General features: G+C 31.7%; 1 long non-coding RNA gene and 1 other non-coding gene across 2 annotated transcripts in view; one reads left to right on the top strand and one right to left on the bottom strand.

The window, feature by feature from the left end:
- LOC107509434 overlaps positions 1 to 22092 on the top strand; it is a 687588-nt gene that overhangs the window by 159040 nt on the left and 506456 nt on the right. The gene's annotated exons all lie outside the window — the stretch shown is intronic.
- Positions 2130 to 2203, bottom strand: TRNAV-CAC. Its single transcript has one exon. It is a non-coding gene; the product is annotated as a tRNA-Val (tRNA).

Below are 22092 nucleotides of genomic sequence, written 5' to 3'. Positions count from 1 at the left end.
TTAAGAATAAAAAGAAAATCTGAACTGACTGATTATTACTAACGACGCTGAGTCGTAATCAAAAAACTCTCAACAAACAAAAATTGTAGACCAGATGGTTTCACAGGTGAATTTTACAAAACAGCCAAAGAAGAATTAACACCTATGTTTCTCAAACTATTCCAAAAATTTTAAGAGGAGGAAAGGATCCTAAGCTCATTTACAAGGTAAACATTACCCTGATTTCAAAACTAGACAAAGGTATTACAGAAAAAGAAAATTATAGGCTGATATCTCTGATAAACATAAATGCAAAAACTCTCAACAAAACGTTAGCAGAGTGAATTCAGCAAGAAATTAAAAAGATCATATTACATGATCAAGTTGGACTTATTACTTGTATGCAAGGCTGGTTCAATATTTGTAAATCAATTAATGTAATAAACCACATTAATAAATCAAAAGATAAAAATCATATGACCATATCAATAGCTGCAGGAAAAAAAGTTTGACAAATTTCAGCATTTATTTATGATAAAAATTCTCAGCAAAATGAGAATAGAGGGAACATACCTCAACATAAGAACAACTGTATATGACAAACCCACAGCTAACATCATACTCAATGGGAGAAAACTAAAAGTGTTTTCCTTAAGATCAGAAACAAGATAAGGATGTCCACTTTTGCCACTTTTATTCAACATAATATTGGAAGTCCTGGACACAGCATTCCAACAAGATAAAAAATAAAAGGTATTCAGATTGGAAAGGAAGAAGTAAAACTATCATTATTTTCAGATGACATGATACTGTATGTATATCAAGAACCCTAAAGATTTTATAAAAAATCATTGTAACTGATAAATGAATTCAGTATACAAAATAAATATTCAGAAATTGATGGTGTTTTTATACACCAATAGCAAACTATCAGAAAGAGAAATTATGAGAATAATCTCATTTACAATTGTATCAAAAAAAAATACTTAGGAATAAAAAGGTAAAAGACCCGTACTTGGAAAATAATAAGACATTGAAGAAAGAAATTGAAGAAAATGCAAATAAGTGGAAACATATATCATGCTCATAGATAGGAAGAATTAACATCATTAAAATGTTTATACTACCCAAAACAGTCTATGGACTCAATGCAATCCTTATCAAAATACCCATGGCATTTGTCACAGAACTAGAACGAATAATCCTAAAATTTATATGGAATCGCAAAAGAACTCAAATAGCCATGACAGTCTTGAGAAAGAACAAAAGTGGCTATATTATGCTCCCTGTTATTTAACAATTCTACAAGACTATTGTAATCAAAACAGCAAGCTACTAGCATAAAAACAGACACATAGGTCAACAGAACAGAATACACACTTAGAAATAAATTTATTCCTATGTGGTCAATTAATGTATGACAAAGGAGGCAAGAAAATACAGTGTATTCAATAAATGGTATTTGGAAAACTGGATAGCTACATGCAAGAAAATGAAACTAGGCCATTTTGTTACACCATGCACAAGAATAAACTCAAAATGGATTAAAGACTTAAATGTAAGACCCCAAACCATAAAACTCCTAGAAGAAAACATAGGCAGGAAACTCTCTAACATTGTTCTTAGTAATACGTTTTTGATAAATTTTCTCAGGCAAAAGAAACAAACAAACAAACAAAAAATGGGAACACATCACATCAAACTAAAGGTTTTGCGCAACAAAGAAAACCATCAACAAAATGAAAAGAAAATCTACTAAATGGGAGAGAATATTTGTCAATGATACATTTGATATAGAGTTAATATCCAAAATTTATAAAGGATTCATACAACTCAATACAAAAAAAAAAAAAAAAAGCAGTCCAGTTAAAAAATGGGCAGAGGACTCTAAAGGGTATTTTTTCAAAGAGGACATACAGATGGCCAATCGACATATGAAAAGATGCTCAATGTCACTAATCATCAAAAAAATGCAAATTATTATTATTATTTTTAATTTTTTCCCCTCTTTAATTCCCTCCCTGCCACTTCCACCCCTGACCTATGGATGTTGCCATCTCCCCTTAAGAACTAGATCTCTGAAGGCAAGGCATTTCCTCCCACATGCTTGTGGCAGGCACCCAGGTCTGGCATCCCCGGGGTATGGTCTGTGGCTCCAGCTGGGGTGTGAACCCAGGACCTTCTGCATGTGAACCAGATGTGCTAACCACTGCACTATGGAGCCACCCCCAGAAAAATGCAAATTAAAATCATAATGACAACAGTTAAGAGGTTACCAGAGGGAAAGGGAGAAGGCAGAAGGCAGATGAGTATAAATGGGTGAAACATATGGTGGTGGAAGGAAATTTAACTTTGGGTAGTGGACACACAATGTTACATACATCTGGTGTATTATTAAATTGTATACTTGAAATCTACATAATCTGAATAACCAATGTCACCTAAATTTAATTAAAAAGCACAATGAGCACAATGAGATATTACCTCATACCTGTCATAATGTCTATCATCAATAAATAAAAAAACAAGTGTTGGCAAGGATGTGGACAAAAGGGAATCCTCATCCCAATTGCAAATTGGCACAGCCACTATGGAAAACAGTTTGGAGGTACCTCAAAAAATTAAAAATAGAACTTCCTTATGACCCAGCAAGTCCTCTTCTGGGTATTTATCTGAAGAAAACCAGAACGCTAATTTGAAAAGAGGTATGCACCCTTATGTCCACTGCAGTGCAATTTACAATAGGCAAGATATGGAAAACCGAAGTGACCATCAATAGATGATTAGATAAAAAAGATGTGGTACATATGTATATATTATGGAATATTACTCAGCCATAAAAAATACCTGAAATCTTACCATTTGCAATGACATGGATGGACCTAGAGGATATTATGCTAAGTGAAATAAGTCAGACATGGAAAAGAAATATCATATGATCTTACTAATAAGGGGGACTTAAAGAACAAAATAAATGAACAAACAAAACAGAAACAGACTCACAGATACAGAGAACAAGCTAGTAATTACTAGATGAGAGGGGGTTTCAGGGGTTGGGTGAAATAAGAAGTACAAATTAATAGTTACAAAATAGTCACAGGGATGTGAAGTACAGCATAGCGAATATAGTCAATAGTATTGTAATAACTATGTGTAGTGTCAGCTGAGTACTAGACTAATCACGGGGAATCACTTTGTGAATTACACAAATGTCCAACCACTATGCTTATTGCCTGAACCTAATATAAAATAATATTGAATGTCAACTCTAAATGAAAGGTAAAAAAATAAAAATGAAAGAGAAAGAAAGAAAGAAAGAAAGAAAGAAAGAAAGAAAGAAAGAAAAGAAAGAAAGAAAGAAAGAAAGAAAGAAAAAGAAAAAGAAAGAAAGAGACTGAGGATAAAGAGAGAGGAGAGAGAGAAAAAGAAAGAAAGAAAGAAAGAAAGAAAGAAAGAAAGAAAGAAAGAAAGAAAGAAAGAAAGAAAGAAAGAAAGAAAGAAAGAAAGAAGAAAGAAAGAAAGAAGAAAGAAGAAAGAGAGAGAGAGAGAAAGAAGAGAGAAGAAAGAAAGAAAGAAAGAAGAAAGAAAGAAAGAGAAAGAAGAAAGAAAGAGAAAGAAAGAAAGAGAAAGAAAGAAAGAGAAGAAAGAGAAAAAGAAAGAAAAGATAAAGAACCAATGTGTAATGGAAATCTAATTCTCCTTTCTTGATTTTGGAGTTTTTTTTTTTTTTTTTTCAGGGCGGGGACAATTTGTTTTGTCAATGGAAGCTTAAGTTCTTTTTCTTTAACCTATGGTTATGATAATTCAGTCTTTTATTACAGACATGCTTGTATAGTTTTAATATTGTTGAAATTTCACTGCAGGATCAAGATATGTAGGTGATTATATACGATGAAGTGGACAATTTCTTAAGTATACTTAACTTTAGTGTTCTTTAAACAGTAAAATAAAACCAAATACTAGAAATCTATGGAGTAATTTGTACATTATTGTGTTTGTAGGTTTTGCGTATTTGAGTCTTTCTTTTAAAATCTGTTTATTGAATAAATCTCTTTCACTTGATTTGCCATAAATACTATTTCAAAATGCAATGTTGATTTTTTTTAAAATCTGGAATTTCAGGTTGATTTTTTTTTCTACACAGTTAGATTGCAGTTTAGTGGAAGCATAATAATTAATCGAGAAATAAAGTAAAACAATACAGAACATCTAAGAAAATATTGTGATATGGTATATGATCACTGCTTTCTCATTTTCGGAGTACCTATAACTTTTATGGAACAGTCTTTTACATAATTTTATGATTCTTTGCCTGCAAAAGGCTCAAGAAAATTGATAGATTGAAAAAATTTTAAGTTATTGTTATAAATTTTTTCAATGAATTTCCTTCACTAACTGCTTGAGTTGCACTTGAGTGGTTCCTGTCATATCATCAGGAGAAACGTTTGACAAGCACTGCCATAGAGTCAGAGAAGGTTATCTGTAAGTACAAATAATAGAGGTATCTTATCAATGACAGCTATTTAAACAAAATATAAATGTACATATAATTAAACATAATATGACTATATTAACAATGGAGAGAAGCTTACTGGTAAACTAAGAATTTTTAAAATCAATGTCCTATGGTTTAAAATGTTTTCATTATTCTCACTGTATTCACCATTTTCAATATCACTAAATTGATTATTTTTCTCTTGATATTTTATCTCAGTTTATTCTTGCTAAAATCAAAATTGTATTTGTTTTCAGACAAAACAATTTTAGGTTATCCTTTGAGTATATGCATTGTGTATACTTTGCATTTTCAATTTTATGTTTTTGATAAAAAAATAAATGAAATTTTCAACATCAAAGAAAAAATATATGCACATAGATATATAGCTTACCTTATTGTCTTCACAAAATTATAAATGATCTCTTATAAGTTGCCACATTATAACATACAATAGGTTAAAATTGTGTTAAAAACCAAGTAAAGAATGCTATTGGAAATATTTGGAAAATATTTTAAATATAGTTTTTCAGGCAAAATGGAATAATCTCATTATAGATGTTTAAAAGTGCAATAAAATATATGCTTTTAAATTTATATAAATTCTGAAAGACATTTCCTGGAAGGTGGATTTCATTATAATATTTTGTAAAATTTGTACTTTGTCATGTAGAATCTCTGATAGAAAAATAATGTCTGTAAATAATGAGATAATTTCATCTACTTTCTTATTTCATAGACAATTAACATATTTCCAAATTATCGGGTAAGAAAAATAATTTATGGTTACTAATGTATACTATATCTGTTGCAAAATGGAAAAGAAATATATTACTGATCTCCAAAAATGATTGACACTACTCTACTTAAAATAGCATATTAATACCAAGAATGAAACATAATGACTTGTTAAATATTGTTATCGAAAGAAGGAATGATGTATTGATAAAAGTTTTATTAACATTATTATAAAGATATATTTTTATGTTTATTCAGTGTATCTAAATTGACTACACTAAATATTATGATTTTTTTCCTCTCTTGAATATATTTTAAGTTATGATCATATTACCATTATTTAAAATCTCTCATGACTCTTTCCTAGCATTAACATGTGCGCATTTGTAACTCCAGCTTTCTTTCTCAGCCATATAACTCTCTTCTGCTTACTCACATCTCTCATAAACCTGGAACACCTGATAATTATTGTTCTTCGAATATGTATAAGCATCATTGGTTCCATTGAGTTAGGAAGACTTGTGTTTAAGTTTGGGGTTCATTCCATATAAGATGCATAATTTTAGGCAAAATGTGTAACTTGTCCAAGTGTCACTTATTCATTGACAAAATGCTGTTTTCAATAAGATATACTTAGTCCATTCTTAGGCGTTAGGTTATACTTTATTTCTAACCCCTTGTCTTAGACCTTTAACAAATTACCAGTAAAGTAATCATTAACTATTTTGAATTATCATATTAATATTTTACTCTTAGAAACAAAATTGTAAAATACATTGTATAAAAATCTACTGCTCTTTAAAAAACTATTTCACTTGTTGCTGTGTTTTTAAATGAAGTAGATGGTTTTTATAAATATGAAAAGAGGTTCTAAGGAAACATCAGTCCTGTACATTTTTCTGTAGCTTTCTTATATCTTATGATGGTTTGTTGAATTTGATTGTAAATTGATTAAATTTAAAAATTAAAAATATTATATTAGTTTTGAATTATTTATTCTAAAAATTCTTCTTTATCTTTTTTTCTATTGCCAGATATTGATAATTTTGAAAGCTTCCTCTAATAAGGTCACTCAAATAACATTTTAGCATAATTTTAAATGATATTTTATATTATGAGTATTACCTAAATGGGAATATAGATACACCTAAAACAAGTTATTTAGACTAACATATATTAATGTACTTATCTGCTTCCCTATGCAATAATTCAATCTCCATCATCATCTCTCTTCTACCCCTGGCTTCTTATCTCTGCCTTTTACTGGCTCTGCTGTCTGGCAACAGTATTGACAACTATGATTTGAGATAAAAAAAAAAGATGATAGAAGAAAAGAGGGTGATTTTAAATTGTATAAATAGATATAGATAAGGATAAGCATGATGCTAATTAAATCGTTTTGGCTTCTTGAGCACTAATAGTGAAATACTTTGAGTGATTATATATTTGGCATCAAAGAACAATGATAGCCATAGACTTGCATACTTTGATTTGACATTTATAAAAAGTTTTATGCATGAGCCCTGGTACTAGAATACTCTGGGGATGCAAATGTGATTAAGACACAGTCCATTCTCAAAGAGATAGAGGACAATTAACATTCATTGCATGAGCACCTGTAGTCAGGCTTTGTTGCCTTACTTAAGGAGCTTAAAATCTACAGTATAGAAAAAAAAAGAAAAAGCTAATACTTCAAAAAAAAAAAAAAAAGCGAATAAGGATGGGCAAAAAGGAGTAAATGCTGCAAGTGAACTGAGTTTACTTTTGAATTGAATTGAAATTTTGATGTTAAAGTAAGAAAGAGGTCTTCAGTGCTGAAATTGAAACCACAACATTCTCTGGTAAAAGGAGAATGGAGTCCAGACTATATTAAACAAACCAACAGCAGCTCGAAAATGGCTATAGCCTGTTCCTTCTCAACAACCTTTCTGGTTTAGTGGCCCCTTCACTTTTAGATTGGCAGTTTCTATTAGCTATATTTCTACAAATAGAGGATTTTGAAGTGTGATAGACCATTCTCTGTATCCTGGCTCTGTCACTTCTTAGCACTGTGACTTCTGATAAAAAACCTTAGCTACTTATATCTTACCTTCCTCATCCTTAAAACGAGTTTACAAGCACCACTTTTTTATGGATGCTCTGAAGAGTAGACTTGTTGGTTATGTAAAGTGCTTAGCATGGTTTATGGTACCTGGTAACCTCTGAGAAAATATTAACAATTACTATTATTATACAATTTTTAAATTTTTTTTTTCTTCTTCACAGGTAACTTTGATTTTAGCTCTTCAAAAAAGAAAATGAAAAACATAATTAGCTAGACATATTTTTAAAATGATATAAACTTAATTATTTCAATTTGTAAAAGTACACTTACTCAGTTATTTTTGGTTACTCTTACCAGTTTCTAGGAGTTCTTTATTTTTTTAAATGAAATTCAGTCATATGGTTTAGTTGTCCAATGAACTATACTTATTGGTATTGATTTCTTTGTGAAAGGTATATTATTCTTCATTTTACCTTCTGCATATTTTATATTAAATTTTTTATTGGTGAATATCTATTGTTTTTCTACCATCTCTAAGTCCATCTTTAAGTCCCCTTAACTTAGAAAGAGCTCTATAATCAAATATATGAATGGTGTGATGATCTAAATTTGTCTCAAATGGTACAGCTAACACAGTGGTACCCAAATTGTGATCTGATGACTGACAGCATCAATGTCACCTGAAAGCTATTTTTTTTTCAGTTGGTCTTTATACACATACATGTACAACTTTTTTTAAATCGATTTATTTTAATTAGTTTCAAGTATGTAATATATTGGTTAGATATCCACATAGTTTATAAAACAATCCCCCTAATTGCCCCCTCCCTCCCCTGACCCTCCACCTAGCCAATGTATTAATGCTAACTGCATTCCCTATGTTGTGTTCTCCATTCGTGTGTCCATCCATCGGCTACTAATTTGTACTTCTTTAATCCTTCACCCTATTTTCCCAGGCCCCCAAACCCTTCTCCCCTCTATCTGTCACCAAATTGTCCACTATATTTGTGAGTCTGGTTTTGGTTAGTTTGTTCTTTCTATTCCTTAGCTTCCACATATAAGTGAAATCATATAGTGTTTATCTTTCTCTGTCTGACTTAAATACCTTCTAGGTCCATCAAAGAAATATCCTTTTCCATCCCTTTTCTTTTAGTCTTTGCATATCTTTTGATCTGAAGTGAGTTTTTGTAGGCAGCATATGTAGGGGTCTTGTTTTCTTATCCTTTTAGCCACTCTGTCCTTTGGTTGGAGCACTTAATTCTTTTCAGCTGAGGTACTTATTGATAGGAATATAGTTGTTATCATTCTTTATTCCTGTATTTAATACTCATATGTTTATTCTTAAAAAAGTCCCTCCAACATTTTCAGAAATATTGGCTTGGTGGTGATAAATTCTTTTAGCTTCTTTTTTTTCTGGGAAACTCTTTACCTGTCCTTCAATTCTAAAAGATAGTTTTGCTGGAGAAAGTACTCTTGATCATAGATCCTGGGTCTTTATCCTGTTGAATATATATATATTTTTTTGCCAAACCCTTCTGTCTTGCATACTTCTTGATATCAGCTGCTAGTCTTATGGGTTTTCCCTTTCAAATAATTAACTGTTTTTCTCTTGCTGCTTTTTAATATTCTTTCTCTGTATTTAACCTTTGGTATTATAATTATGATGCGTCTTGGTGCGGGCCTCTTTGAATCTCTGATTTTTGGAATTCTCTGAGGTTCCTGGGGTTTTATGTCCATGTCCTTCACCAGATTAGAGAAGTTTTCCATCATTATTTCTTCAAACAGCTGTTCAACACCTTGATTTTCTTCAGTTACACCAATCAGATGGATATTTGGACCTTTAATAGTGTCCTATATGCTCCTAAAGTTATTTTTATAGTCTTAGCATTTCATCTCTTGCCATTCTGATTGGATGTCCTTGGCTTTCCCATTCTCTAGATATGGCATTTGATCTTTTTATTTATTCACTTTGTTTATTCCTTTGTTTATTCCATTTAAAATACTTCTCATCTCAGATAATGTGTTCTTCATTTCAGACTGGTTCCCTTTTATAATTTACTTTTTCATTTTTATGTTTTATATGAAGTTCTCATTGAATTTATCTACACTTCCCAAAAATTCATTGAGCATCTTTATAACCAGTATTTTAAATTCTGCATCTGTTAGATTACTTGACTCCATTTTATCTGGATCTTTGTTCTATTCTCTCATGTGGTTTCTGCTTCTTTGTCTTCTCATTTTGGGTGCCTTTCCGTGTCTGTTACTATTTACTAAGCAAAGCTCCTAAGTCTCCCAGTCTTATTAGTGTGGATTTGTGTTGTAGGTGTCCAGTGACAGTCTTGCGAGAGATTCAGCTGCAGGTCAAATTTAGCCCAAGCCTGTGGCCCTCTGGGTCCACCTCTTAAGATTCAACAAGCAACCCACAAATGCTGTTCTTATAGTTGCCTCAAAAGGCCACACCAGAAACCAAAGCCAGCTGCTTCCAATAAGTATAGGTGCTGCTCAACAAGGAGCACTTGACTGGCTGAGGACACACCTGTATGTGGCTTGGATGGGGCCTGAGTTGGGGGAGGCAGGGTTTCAGGGAATCCTCTGGGTGGAGCGACCTCTGTTATCCAGTATGATGACCTCACGGCAATGGAAGCACTGAGTCTGTGCTCTGAGAGGAAGGTGGGCTCAACAGGGAACAATGGATACTGCTCGCACTTCTGTACAGAGCGAGTCTTACTTCGGTCCTTGCTCCATGACAATGTCTCCCTGTAAGCCCCTGGTGTCCCTTGTGCACAGCCAGATCAGCACTGGTGCTCAGAGTGAGCAGGTCGGACACAGAGAATATCTGCTTAAGGTCGCAGCCCCTTTAAGAAGCTTCTGCCGCTGTAGCAGCCCCCCTCTCACTCAGCCACTGGAGACTGGGCAGCCCCACGTCCTCGCCCCGTCCTACCGTCTGCCATTGCAGGGTGATTTCTTGGATTTCTCCCTAGTTGTATGGCTTGTTCATCTAGATCCAAGACGATTTTTTCCCTTGATGCTGCTTCTTGTTTCCATCACAACTTTGATTTGGTTGTCAGAGGGATGAACAGAGCCTCTATTATCTATGCCACTTTTTTCCTCCTCACCTGGAAGCTTTTCGACCGTGGAAATTCTTAGGTTACACCCTAGATCTACTGAACCAGCCTCTCTCATTTGGATTCAGGAATCTGTGCTTTTACAAGCTGTGCAGGTGATTCTCCTGCACAAGAAAGTGTGGAAAGGACAGATCTAACAGAAGCAACTAGTAAAATGCAAAGGATTCATTTTTATTTAAATGAATCCAAGCTCCTATAGAATAAGTATCTAATTCATTTATACTTAATTTGCAATATATCTCTGAAATATAACATTTTTGCTATTCAAAGCTACACTTAGCCATTTATCAACTCTATTTCTCAATGTATGATTGGGGGATCACCTGTGCATCAGAATTGACTGGAGAGATTGGTGAAAATATGATCCCTGGACTCAGCCCAGACTACAGGAACAGAATCTTTGTCAATAAGAAATCAGAATCTGCATTTTTAACTATCTTCAGTGGTTGTTTTTGGGAAAACAAATATATGAATAAAAGCTTACTATTTTTGGTGACCTAGTGATTTGATTAGTTTCCTTAAATTTATAGATAGTAATTCATATATAGGAAGTAATTTCTCAGCAGCTATGACCTGACCCATTAAAACACTCATTAAGATACAACTTGACCATTAGATATTTAATAGCTAGCCCATTCACAGGGTAATATATTTTTCGTGTTTTCTAGTTTTCTTGCATGTACATTTCTTATCAGCATCATGTGACAATAAGAACTAAGCCTCTGAAGTTAAGAACTCATAGGGGAGTCAGTTTTATCAGTAGTGTCTGTGTCTTATGAGAGAAAGTGCCTAAGCCTCAGTATTCTAATCTCTATGATGTGGTAAAAAGGCAATTACCCCATTGGATGGCTGTGATGACATATTTAGGTTACGAATATGAAGCATATGGTCTTCTGTCTCCTTCTCCACTGAGTTGTGAACAGTGCAACTAATAAACAGCTTATGATGGTAATTAAAATACAGTATAAGATTTGTGCCCCCTAAATATAAGTCATTTTGCATATGTTTTTATAGAGTTCCAGTTTAGATATACTTCTTCTTCTTACACAAATCTAGATATCAAAGCCTACTTGGGGTAGGGTTGCCAGATACAACAAATGGAAATACTGAAAACTCAGTTAAATTTGAATTTTGTTTAAACAGTGAACATCTTGTTTACACAAGTATATCATATACAATATTTGAGACATACTCGTCTTTAAATTCTTTCATTGTTTATCTCTGGTTCTGATTTTACCAGGTGTCCTCTAGTGTGTCAAGTGTCACTAAACTCAAGAGAAGGTTGTCTTCACCATGTAGACATTTACCCTGCCAGCCTTATAAAAATGGGAGTCTATTGTACTATTTGGCCATTTGCCGAACAAAGAAGCTGAGAGATAGCTCTTACAGTCTTAGATTCTGCTGGTCAGCTTTAAAATTAGGCCTTCTAAGAGAAAAGACCTTATAGTATTCAGGTTTAAAGTTTTGAGAGAAGCATAGAGAGAACACAGAAGACATGCTTTAGAAGTGATTCATCACATCTAATTAATGGAATAAGTGGCTCTTCCTCCTTTGGAAAGGACTGAATAAAGCACTAGACAAAGTGGATGTTGGAGCATCCTTTGCTTATTTACTTGCCTGAAAAGGCAGTCTCAGCAAATGTTCCCTTTAAGAAACCAATGGAGGAATATTAATTATTGCAAATCACAGTGGCGTTATAGCTGGTTTGAAAGCAGAAACTATCGTATACCCTTTTATTGCTACCATAATGAATGCAACATTAAATATCTTTTAGTATCTTGAATATTTTGCTATTTTATAGAAAAGGCCTTATAGTAACTATAATTGGAAGTTATGCTAAAAATATTTTAGATGAACTTTGTTGATTATATGCTTTGTATTGAGTTGGCTTTAATGACTAGAAAATAATTTAAAATTCCAGGGTTACCTTCATCTGGTCTATCCTTAACCTGGATTTGGGTTTCTAATATAGTTGATGAAAAAATGCTAAGTCATGCCTTCCATAAAAATGCAAAGTAAAAATAAATAGAATTATACTCATATATCTTTAAAGTGGGCCGTACTTCAAAGATTTAGATAAATATGAAACTGTACATACTTTTTTCTATAGAAGGTAAATGTAGAGAAAATAATTATAGGTGAGGAGATAAACTATATTGTAAATAAGTCGCAAGCAAGAAGTAAACTTTTCAGGCAAAGATATATTTTTTCTTCAAAAAATGCTAAATAATGCATTATTTTATAAAGTATGTTCTAATACATATCTTATTTTCTAAGAAGATATGTTTTAATTTTAATTATTTTCTTCATCTTTTAGAATTTAACATTAATATTGTCATCAATTTATTTTTTATAGTTTTTCTAAGGAGTTTCCATGAAGCTGTCAATTTCTTGCTCCACATAATGTTACTTTGTTCTAAGCTTGCCCTGTCTGCTAAAATGTATTGAGGAAAAAAAATCCTCTTCTTTCCTTCTCTTTGATTGAGTTATCCTTTGCTAGGCAGTGTTGTTAGTTTTTAGGCACTTTGCTTGGCTTCCAGCAGTTCTCCCCATAGATTGATGCTATTGCACTGCCAGGAGCCTGAGATCCCTACAAGGAGGAGATCAAACCTCCACAACAGGGGTTCTTCAAGGCAGGTCAAGTTCAAGAGTCTATTAGGAAAACACAGTCTGCATTGCACGATGTACATCTCACATCTACTCATTTGAAATTCTTTTTCTGTAGGTTGTCTCCACTCTTGTAGCTGACTGATAAGGACGAGTTCAAATTTTGCTATAAATTCTTGGTACTTGCTTCTCTCACACTCTATTCCTTGTTTGTTTTTTAGTGTTACATATACATACATCACATTAAGAAATAAATTCAACTTTCATTCTGGTCTCCATTAAAGAAGTTTAGCTCCATATTAGATAAAAATATATATTTTTTAAATTTTCAAGTTAGTGCATATTATAAATGTAATGTATTTGTGTTCTAGTGAATTTGAATACTATAGGAAGGGGTAGAGGGGAACATAAAAGTTATCGATGATCTCATCTGCCAAAAATAAGCAATTGTCATTTACACATATAAGACCTATTGTGTACTTTTAATTTAATATTGTATGATAATTATTTTCTCATATTATTAAATTAATTTTTAATAGCTAATAGTTTATCATAACATTTACTGTATGTTTTTACCTAGTTTAAAATTTAGTGGTTGTAAAAAGAAAAAAATCAGTAGTTATGGACATATGTATTAATTCCAATTTCCCAGATATAATGAACTATTAATATAAAACTTCTTCGAGAATAAAGCCTTGTCCATTTTGTATATCTTTAAGATATATTCATAATTTGAATTATTTTCATCACCCTATGAACTATTTGAATGCATTTGGTGTGTTGAGAAATTACATTAGAAAAATTTTGCGTTTCTATTTTAGCCAGTCTTCACATTGTCTATAATGGACCGTATTAAGATTGAGATTAATTTTAACCTCTGTTTAATATCGAGGTTGAACATTTTCCATGTGTTTATTCACCAGGTCTGTTTGTATACTTAAAATGAATACATGAGCAATGACATCAAGAATGAAATATCATCTATAATCATTGAAAAACTAAATGAAATATTTAAGTGTAAATCTAACAAAACATGTACAGAATATGTATACTGAAAACTGAACAGCACTGATGAAAAATCAAATAAGATACAATAAACAGAAAGATATGTTCTGTTCATGAATTGAAAGACCTGGTAAAAGACCAGTCCTTCCTAAATTGGTAATACAGGTTTAATACAATTTTATCAAAATCCAAGAAAGATTTTTTTTGTAGATATAGACAAGATTCTTCCAAAATTTATCTGCAAATGCACAGGCCATAGAATAGCTGTAATAAATAAAGTGAGTGGAATCAGAATATCCAGTGTCAAGATTTATTATACATTTATGTTCACCAAGACTTTTTGTCATCAGTGGAGACACAAAAACCAATGGAACAGAACACAGAATCTTGAAGTATACCTACACAAATACACTCAACTAATTGCTGAGAAAGGTGCAAAAGTATTTTAATAAATTAAACTAGAAGAATGGAATGTTTATTAGGAAAGAAAAATGAAACCTTGACTTAAAATTCACACCTTGTATAAAAATGAATTTAAAAAGATTACAGACTTAAATGTAAAAGGTAAAATCATGAAACTTTTAGAATAAAACATAAGAAAATTTTTGAGATCTAGGACTAAGCAAAATTTGTTAGTCTTGACTTCAAAATCATGATCAATTAAAGGAAAAACTGATAAGTTGAATTTGATCAAAATTAATTTTTTTTTGCTTTACAAAAGACTGAAAAAAAGCACATGAAAATATATTCAAAATTATTAGCTATTATAAAAATGCATATTAAAACCACAATGAGATACTGCATACCTATCACTATGACTAAAGTAATTTGGAGGTTTCAAAAAATTTTTTTTTTACTTATCCTATCACCTAGAAGTTTCACTCTTCAGCTTTTATAGCAAAGAAATATAAACTGTGCATGGATGCTTAAAACTTCATTCATAATATCCACAAACTGGAAACACCCCAGATGTCCTTCAACAGGCGATGGTTAAACAAAGTAGTACATACATACATACCATGGAATACAATTTGGAGATAAAAAGTAATGGATTACTGATACATGCAATAATCTGGATGAATCTTCAGAGAAGCCAATCCCCAAAAGTTACATACTGTGCGATTTCATATATATAGCATTTTCGAGATGACAAAATAATCAAATAGAGATCAGATTCGTGGTTTCCAGAGTTTTGGGAGGGGATGGAAGGACCTTTTTGTGGCTATAAAATGGCAATGCAAATATAGTGCTTGATCTAGTCATGAGATCAAGCCATGTCTTCCAACCTCTGTAATCTGTGAATGTGACTTTATTTGTAACAAAAGGTCCATGTGGATTTTATTAATGATCTTAAAATGAGATCATCCTAGATTATCTGGCTGGACCTAAAATCCAATGATAAATGTCTTTATAAGTAAGGAGACGATCCAGACACAGAAGAGGAGGCCATGTATAGATGGAGGCAGAGATTTGAGTGTTGCCGCCACAAACCAAGGAACACCTGGAGCCACCTGAAACTGGATGAGGAAGGAAGGACTCTCTTCTAGAGCCTTTAGACGACTACAGCTCTACTGACACCTTGATTTCAGACCTCCGGAAACCAACACTGCAAGAGAATACATTTCCATTGTTTTAAGCAACTCAATTTGTTGTTAGGGCAGTCCTAAGAAACTAATACATTTAGGGATCTTTATGGTTATGAAAATATTCTGTGTCTTGAGTATATCAATGTCAATGTACAGGTTGTAGTAATATACTATAGATTTGCAAGATATTCTCACTGGAGGAAACTAGCTAAAAGGTATATGACATCTTTTGTATTGTTTCATACAACTTCATGTGAATATACAATTATCTCAAAATAATTTTTATTTAAAAAAATAAATAGAAGTGCATTTTTACTCAATCTCTTGGTTGCACTATGAACATTTAATAGTATCCAAAGAACATCTACTTTGTAGTACACCTTAGTCCAAATATTTACTTCTAATGAACAATAAACTGACTTAGCATTTTTGAATTATTCTCTTGTTATTACCTGAAATTATCTTTTAGCATAATATTGTAAGAGCTGCATACACAAGCTATGCAGCATCTACTAATGACTAACTACAATTTATCATTTTGGATCTACTAGAAAAAACTAGACTTATGTAACTGTCTATATCCCATAATGAAAGAAATCTGCAGTAAAGTATATAATTAAAATAAGGTGTAAAATAAGTGAATAAATTAATAAAGAAATAAGGAGAGAAAAAATAAGAAGGAGACAAAGGTAAAATTAACACACAGACCGCGTTCCATGCACTTAGTAAAGTTGAGGTGCTAATTTTTCTCAGAGAATAAACATGTAAATATGTAAAAGTATCTAAGCTAGTATAAATTAGTCAATATTCTTATGTTGAAAAATGAAATCTTAAGTGGCTCAAATATGTCTAGGTTAGAAACAATTTAAAATATTTTATTTAAAATATATGCAGCACAATGTCAGAAGTACTTCAATTCAAAAAGGGAAAACTGCTAATATTTAGATGCCAAATACAACAGTGATAATTTCTGTTCATATTTTCAGACTTTTGTCCCAGAGAAAAGGAAAAATTTGCAAAACTTTAAAATGCAACATTTTATAGCAGCCTTAGTAGCAGGCAGTTGAAATCATAACTAAGAAAAAAAATGTATTTTAAAATTACCAAAAGAGAAAAGCCAGAATAAATTTATTTTTTAATTTTTATTATTTTTTATATTTTATTCATTTATTAGACTGACATTGGGATGACAAAATTATATAGGTTTCAAGTGTACAATTCTATAATATGTCATATGTATTTTTCATTGTGTGTACATCATCCAATGTTAAATTTTCATTGATCATATTATATTTAAGCCCTTTACCCTCATCTACTTCTCCCTTCCTCCCTTTCCCTCTGGTAGCCACTAAACCATTGTCCGTATATATCGGTTTTTGTTTGTTTTGTTTGTTGCTTTCAGTTTTATATCCCACATATGAGTGAAATCATATGGTTCTTAGCTTTTTCTGTTTGCCTTATTTTACCTAGCATGATAATCTCAAGATTCATCCATGTTGTAACAAAATGGCAATATTTTGTTTTTTGTTTCTTCCTATGGATGAGTAATATTCCCTTGTATATATTTACCTTATAGTCTTTAATCATTTATTGAAGGACACCTTGGTTGTTTTCACGACTTGGCCACCATAAATAATCAGGGTACATATATTCTACAGATGAATATTTTCGAATGGGGAGTAGACATCCAGAAGAGGGATTGCTGGGTCAATGGAACAGAATTGGGAGCCCAGAAAAAAACTCACATATATATATATGGGCAAGTAATTTTTGACAAAGAAGCCAGAAATATACAATGGGGAAAAGAGAGCCTCTTCAATAAAGGTGCTGTCAAAATTAGAAACCACTCTGGTATCTGTCACTATACACCAAAATAACTCAAAATGGATCAAATACCGAAATATAAGACCTGAAACAATAAATTAAATAGAAGAAAACATAGATACTAATCTTATGGACCATGAACTTAGGATTTTATGAATTTGACTTCAAAAGCAAGGGAAGTAAAAGTAAAAATAAATGAATGAGACTATATCAAACTAAAAAACAAAACAAAACAACAACAAAAAAAACAACGAAAAACAAAAACCTTTGCACAGCAAAAGAAACCATCAACAACACAAAGTGGATAAATTTAATTTAAAGTGCTTCATCTAAACAACCAAAATTTGAAATAAAGATGGTCCAATTTTTAAAAGATATTTAAAATAATATAAAAAATTTCTCATATAACTTGCAAATGTTATCATCACAGAAAGAAAAAGCTCAAATGTTTTATCTTTCAAAATGGAAAGTGATTTATTATATAATGGTCATCTCTAATGGTTTTCAGCATATTTTTTAAGTTTATAATTAATGAAAATATATGACACACCATTAAGATCATAGTAAAGCAAAACTAGTCAATATGGAATAAACATTTTTAAAAAGATGTATGTATTAGAACTACACTTACTTTTTATATAAGATTACATCTTTATGGCGTATAAAATATAGCAAAGATAAACATTTAAAAAATATGGTTACCCACATTTTTATTTTAAAAATAAAATAATATTTACCAAAAGAATTATTTTAGGGTTTTATTCTTGTTTTGACTAGTTAACATTATTTTGGGACTCTTGTTCTCAGTTTCTTCTCCTATAAAATTGAGATCATTCGTTTTTCAAGAGAATGTTTTGAAGTTTGAATAAAATGACAGACACAAACATAATATGAGATTATATTATTATAACATAGATAATTATTAATAGTATATTATAGTTTGAAAGGGACAAGCAATAATGTAAGAATAGCATGATAAAGAAAAAAAGGTTATCATTTCTATAACTATCAAGCGAGAGTTGCTGGTATTTGAAAATAAAAACAAATTCTAATAAATTTGGAGAAACCATTATAGGAAAACTTGCCTACCTGTTTACATACCTGATGTCCTTTACTTCTCTGTCACTAGACAGGTAAAGTACAATCCTTAGTCCCTTTCAAGTCTAATCTAGCCATGTGACTGAGATCTAGCTAATAGAGAGTATCAGTGGATGTAATATGTGTCATTTTCAGAACTTGCTTTTAAAGCCCTCACGCCTACCATCTTTCATTGCCTTTTCTCTATCCACTGTCTGATTGTACAGGCCCTCAGGAGATGTGTAAGTTTCAGATAGCAGAAGCCTCCTCCTCTGAGTGACAATATGTAAATGAGCACAGAATTATCTGCAGTTAACTATTGAAGTAAATGAGAAATAAACTTTAATCATGTTAAACTGACATAAACTTTAGGTTTTAGTTGTTTAGCAGCTATACTGCCCTAGCTAATTTACCAGCCTGAAATAGTAAGGACTATCATATTATTGATTATATGTAGTAAGAAATAATGCCAATATCAAAATTATGATATTTTTAACATTAAAAAAGTGAACAGAAGAAACAGATAAGCAACAACAGTAAAACTCGTTATACAATATATCTAATATGTCCAACACTAATGCCCAACTATGGTCAAATGTAAATATGAGGGTTGTTATTTAACTATAAAACACATATTGTAAAAAGTTCTTTGTGAATACCTGTCAACACAGTACTTTTCTTTAGACTGATTTTCTACTAGTCTTAGTCCTGGAGATGAATTATAACAAGTAGCATTTGTTTTCATTCTCTTTTCCTTAACATGAAATTTGCAGCAAAACTTAAAATTGCCTTCTCTATATTCCAATACTTGATGTTTTATGACTAACACATTTAACTGACATAATCTCAGTATTATTGGCATCAGTAATAATTATTTCTACTTATACTACATTATAACAGTTCGATCCTTTGTTTTCAAGGTTCTATGTATTCTGTAAAATCAACATCTCCTTATCTTTCTAAGAATCTTCAACTCTTAATTTCTACCCATTTCACCAGTGATTCTGAGTAATTGCATGCATTTCTCTTAATTTTTCCTTTCTCATAACAAAAACGAGGACAGAATTAACTGGGTGGATTCAATCATAAAAAGATATAAATAGAGATAGATTACTGTGTTAACTCTCTAAGAATAGGTTATACTTAACTGACATACAATTTCATCCAAATTAGAGAATTTTTAACTCACTTCAATTCAACCAACAGCCATTAGGAAAAGATTTTTCTTATGGTGGAATCACTGTAATCTGAAATAAGAATAGTAAATGCCATTTTTTTCCAGTGATTATTTCATATCACACCCCATTCTGCAGATTTCATATTCCTAACTTCTATGTTTCTATAAAGCATTATTTTCTAAATTTATAAGTGAGATAGCTTCACCTCAGTAAAATTAAATGATTTACTGAAGACTAAAATGGGGCAGTATAGGGCTTTGAGTTACTTCCTCTTTTCTTCAAAAAGAGGAAGTAATCTTTTTATTGTACTATGAAGCCATAAAGTATACTTTCCCCACTTCTTATTGCTCTTTCTTCTGTGGTATTGATTGTTCTGTTTATTTTCAATATTTAATGATGTATAATCAGATTAATTTAAGATCATTTAATAAAGAATTTGTAATATATGTAGCAGATACCAGATTAAGTGCTGAGACTGCGTAAATAAACTCTCAGTCTAGTTGTGGGAAAATTCACATAATGATGGATTACACTGTGGTGGGAAATGTGAATGGAGGTGAAATGGATAGAACAGGTGCCCTACAGAGACAGTAGTGATTAACTCAATATCTGGGTGTTTCAAGGAACATTTCCTGGTAAAGGCAGTGCCCAGGCTAGAATCAGAGGTTTATTGGGAACATAGTCAGCCAACAGAGGAGATGGGGGTATAAATGAGATGGGGAGAAGAAAACTGAAACAGAGAACAGTGGGTCTAAATTATCGTCACACTATGTGCTATGCGAAGAAAATTGAACTTTCACTCTGTACAGGAGAAGAAACAGTTAAATATTTTACTCAGAAAGATAACCTAAAAAGATTGTCGGTATAAGAAACCGCTGTCAGCATCAACAAATATGGGGCAGTAATGGAGAGACCAAATGGATCATTATAATAAATTAGAGATGATGACAATCAGATCAGTCGATGACTATCTGTGTACGTATCCATTTATCCCATCTATCAATTTACTATTCTATTTTATTTCAGAATTTCTAGACTAATACACAGTAGTTGAGACACAAGAAGAAGATAAGGTTTTGAGATATTTCTGGGGTAGACTTAATATATTTTAGAGACTTATGGAACATTCAGGTTGAGTTCTATGACAGGCAGATATTTAGATATCACATAAAACAGAAAGAAATAAATATGAGACCTGTAGATGCAGAAGTTGTTAAAAAAAATGGGCTCAGATTCTATCACCCTAGGGCAGAGTTAGGAGAGAAGACTAAAGGTAATCCTGAAAAGAGACACACGGACAAAGAAGCAGTGAGAAAGGTGAAGAACAGTCAGAAGGGAAGGAAGGAGACTGGGAGAGGGTCATGTAGAGAAGCAAGAAAGACATTTTCTCAAGACTGCAAATTGTTAAGAATATCAAAAAAACAATGTCAGAACAATATATGCTTGTCTCAAGAAACAGACTCATTTGAGGAAACACTGTCCAATGCAGTACTAATGAAAGAGGATATATTAAAGTGGATTGAGTAGTTAGTGGAAATTTAGAAAGTGAAAATATTAATACGAATTACTTTTCTCAGAAATTTGTATAATGGGAATGAACTTTAATTAATAGTGATTGAGGAAACCTGTGGTGGCTAGTAGGGAGCCCAGAGAAAAAAGGTAGTTTTCCTTCTGATCGCATTCTCTATGTAGGACCATTTATTGATTTGCCTGCTTCTTCATTTATTTTTATGGGAAGAGAAAATGAATACAGAGAGTTGGCAAAGAAAGGAAGTTGAAGATAGAATAAAGCCAAGTTAATTATGATTAAGATATTGCCTAAATGAGAAATGAAAAACAAATAGAATGACAACCTATTGAAAGACTGTTCTAGAGGAGGAGACCTCATATTCTGAGACCAGAATTAAGGATAAAAAAGGGGAATCAGAGGTTTTAGTGAATATGCATGGTCGATAAAGAGAGATAAATATACTTGTTCAAAATAAGTAGCAATCTGTCAGTTGATAATTAGGATAATGCTTGATAATTTGAAGAAATTGGTATAAAGTCCAAGCCAGTCTTTTTAATTTTTTAAAAAGAATTATTGAACTTTTTTTTTTTTTTAATTTATCAGGTAACATTACATTACCTTGACTATTGGCTGTACTAACAGCCTTTATGGATTTTTAAAAATCATGATTGCATCAAAATTATTTTCTAAAAAGATCAGGACTACTTTCAACCTATACCAAACAAAATATCACCACATTTTAAAATATGGATATTATAGAGAGTACTCATATTCATATTAATAATAATCATAAATAATTATATTATTAAAATGGTTTTAATTTTTGAGGAGATAACACTACATATGTTTTCATTTGAATTTTTTTCCAGGCATAATCTTATGTTACATATAACACATTTATATAATCTATCATGACTTTCACTA

The sequence above is a fragment of the Rousettus aegyptiacus genome, unplaced genomic scaffold, assembly GCF_014176215.1.
Source record: "Rousettus aegyptiacus isolate mRouAeg1 unplaced genomic scaffold, mRouAeg1.p scaffold_m13_p_11, whole genome shotgun sequence".
Taxonomy (NCBI): Eukaryota; Metazoa; Chordata; class Mammalia; order Chiroptera; family Pteropodidae; genus Rousettus; species Rousettus aegyptiacus.
Note: the sequence above shows the minus strand (reverse complement) of the source record. Positions and strands in the feature narration are given on the sequence as shown.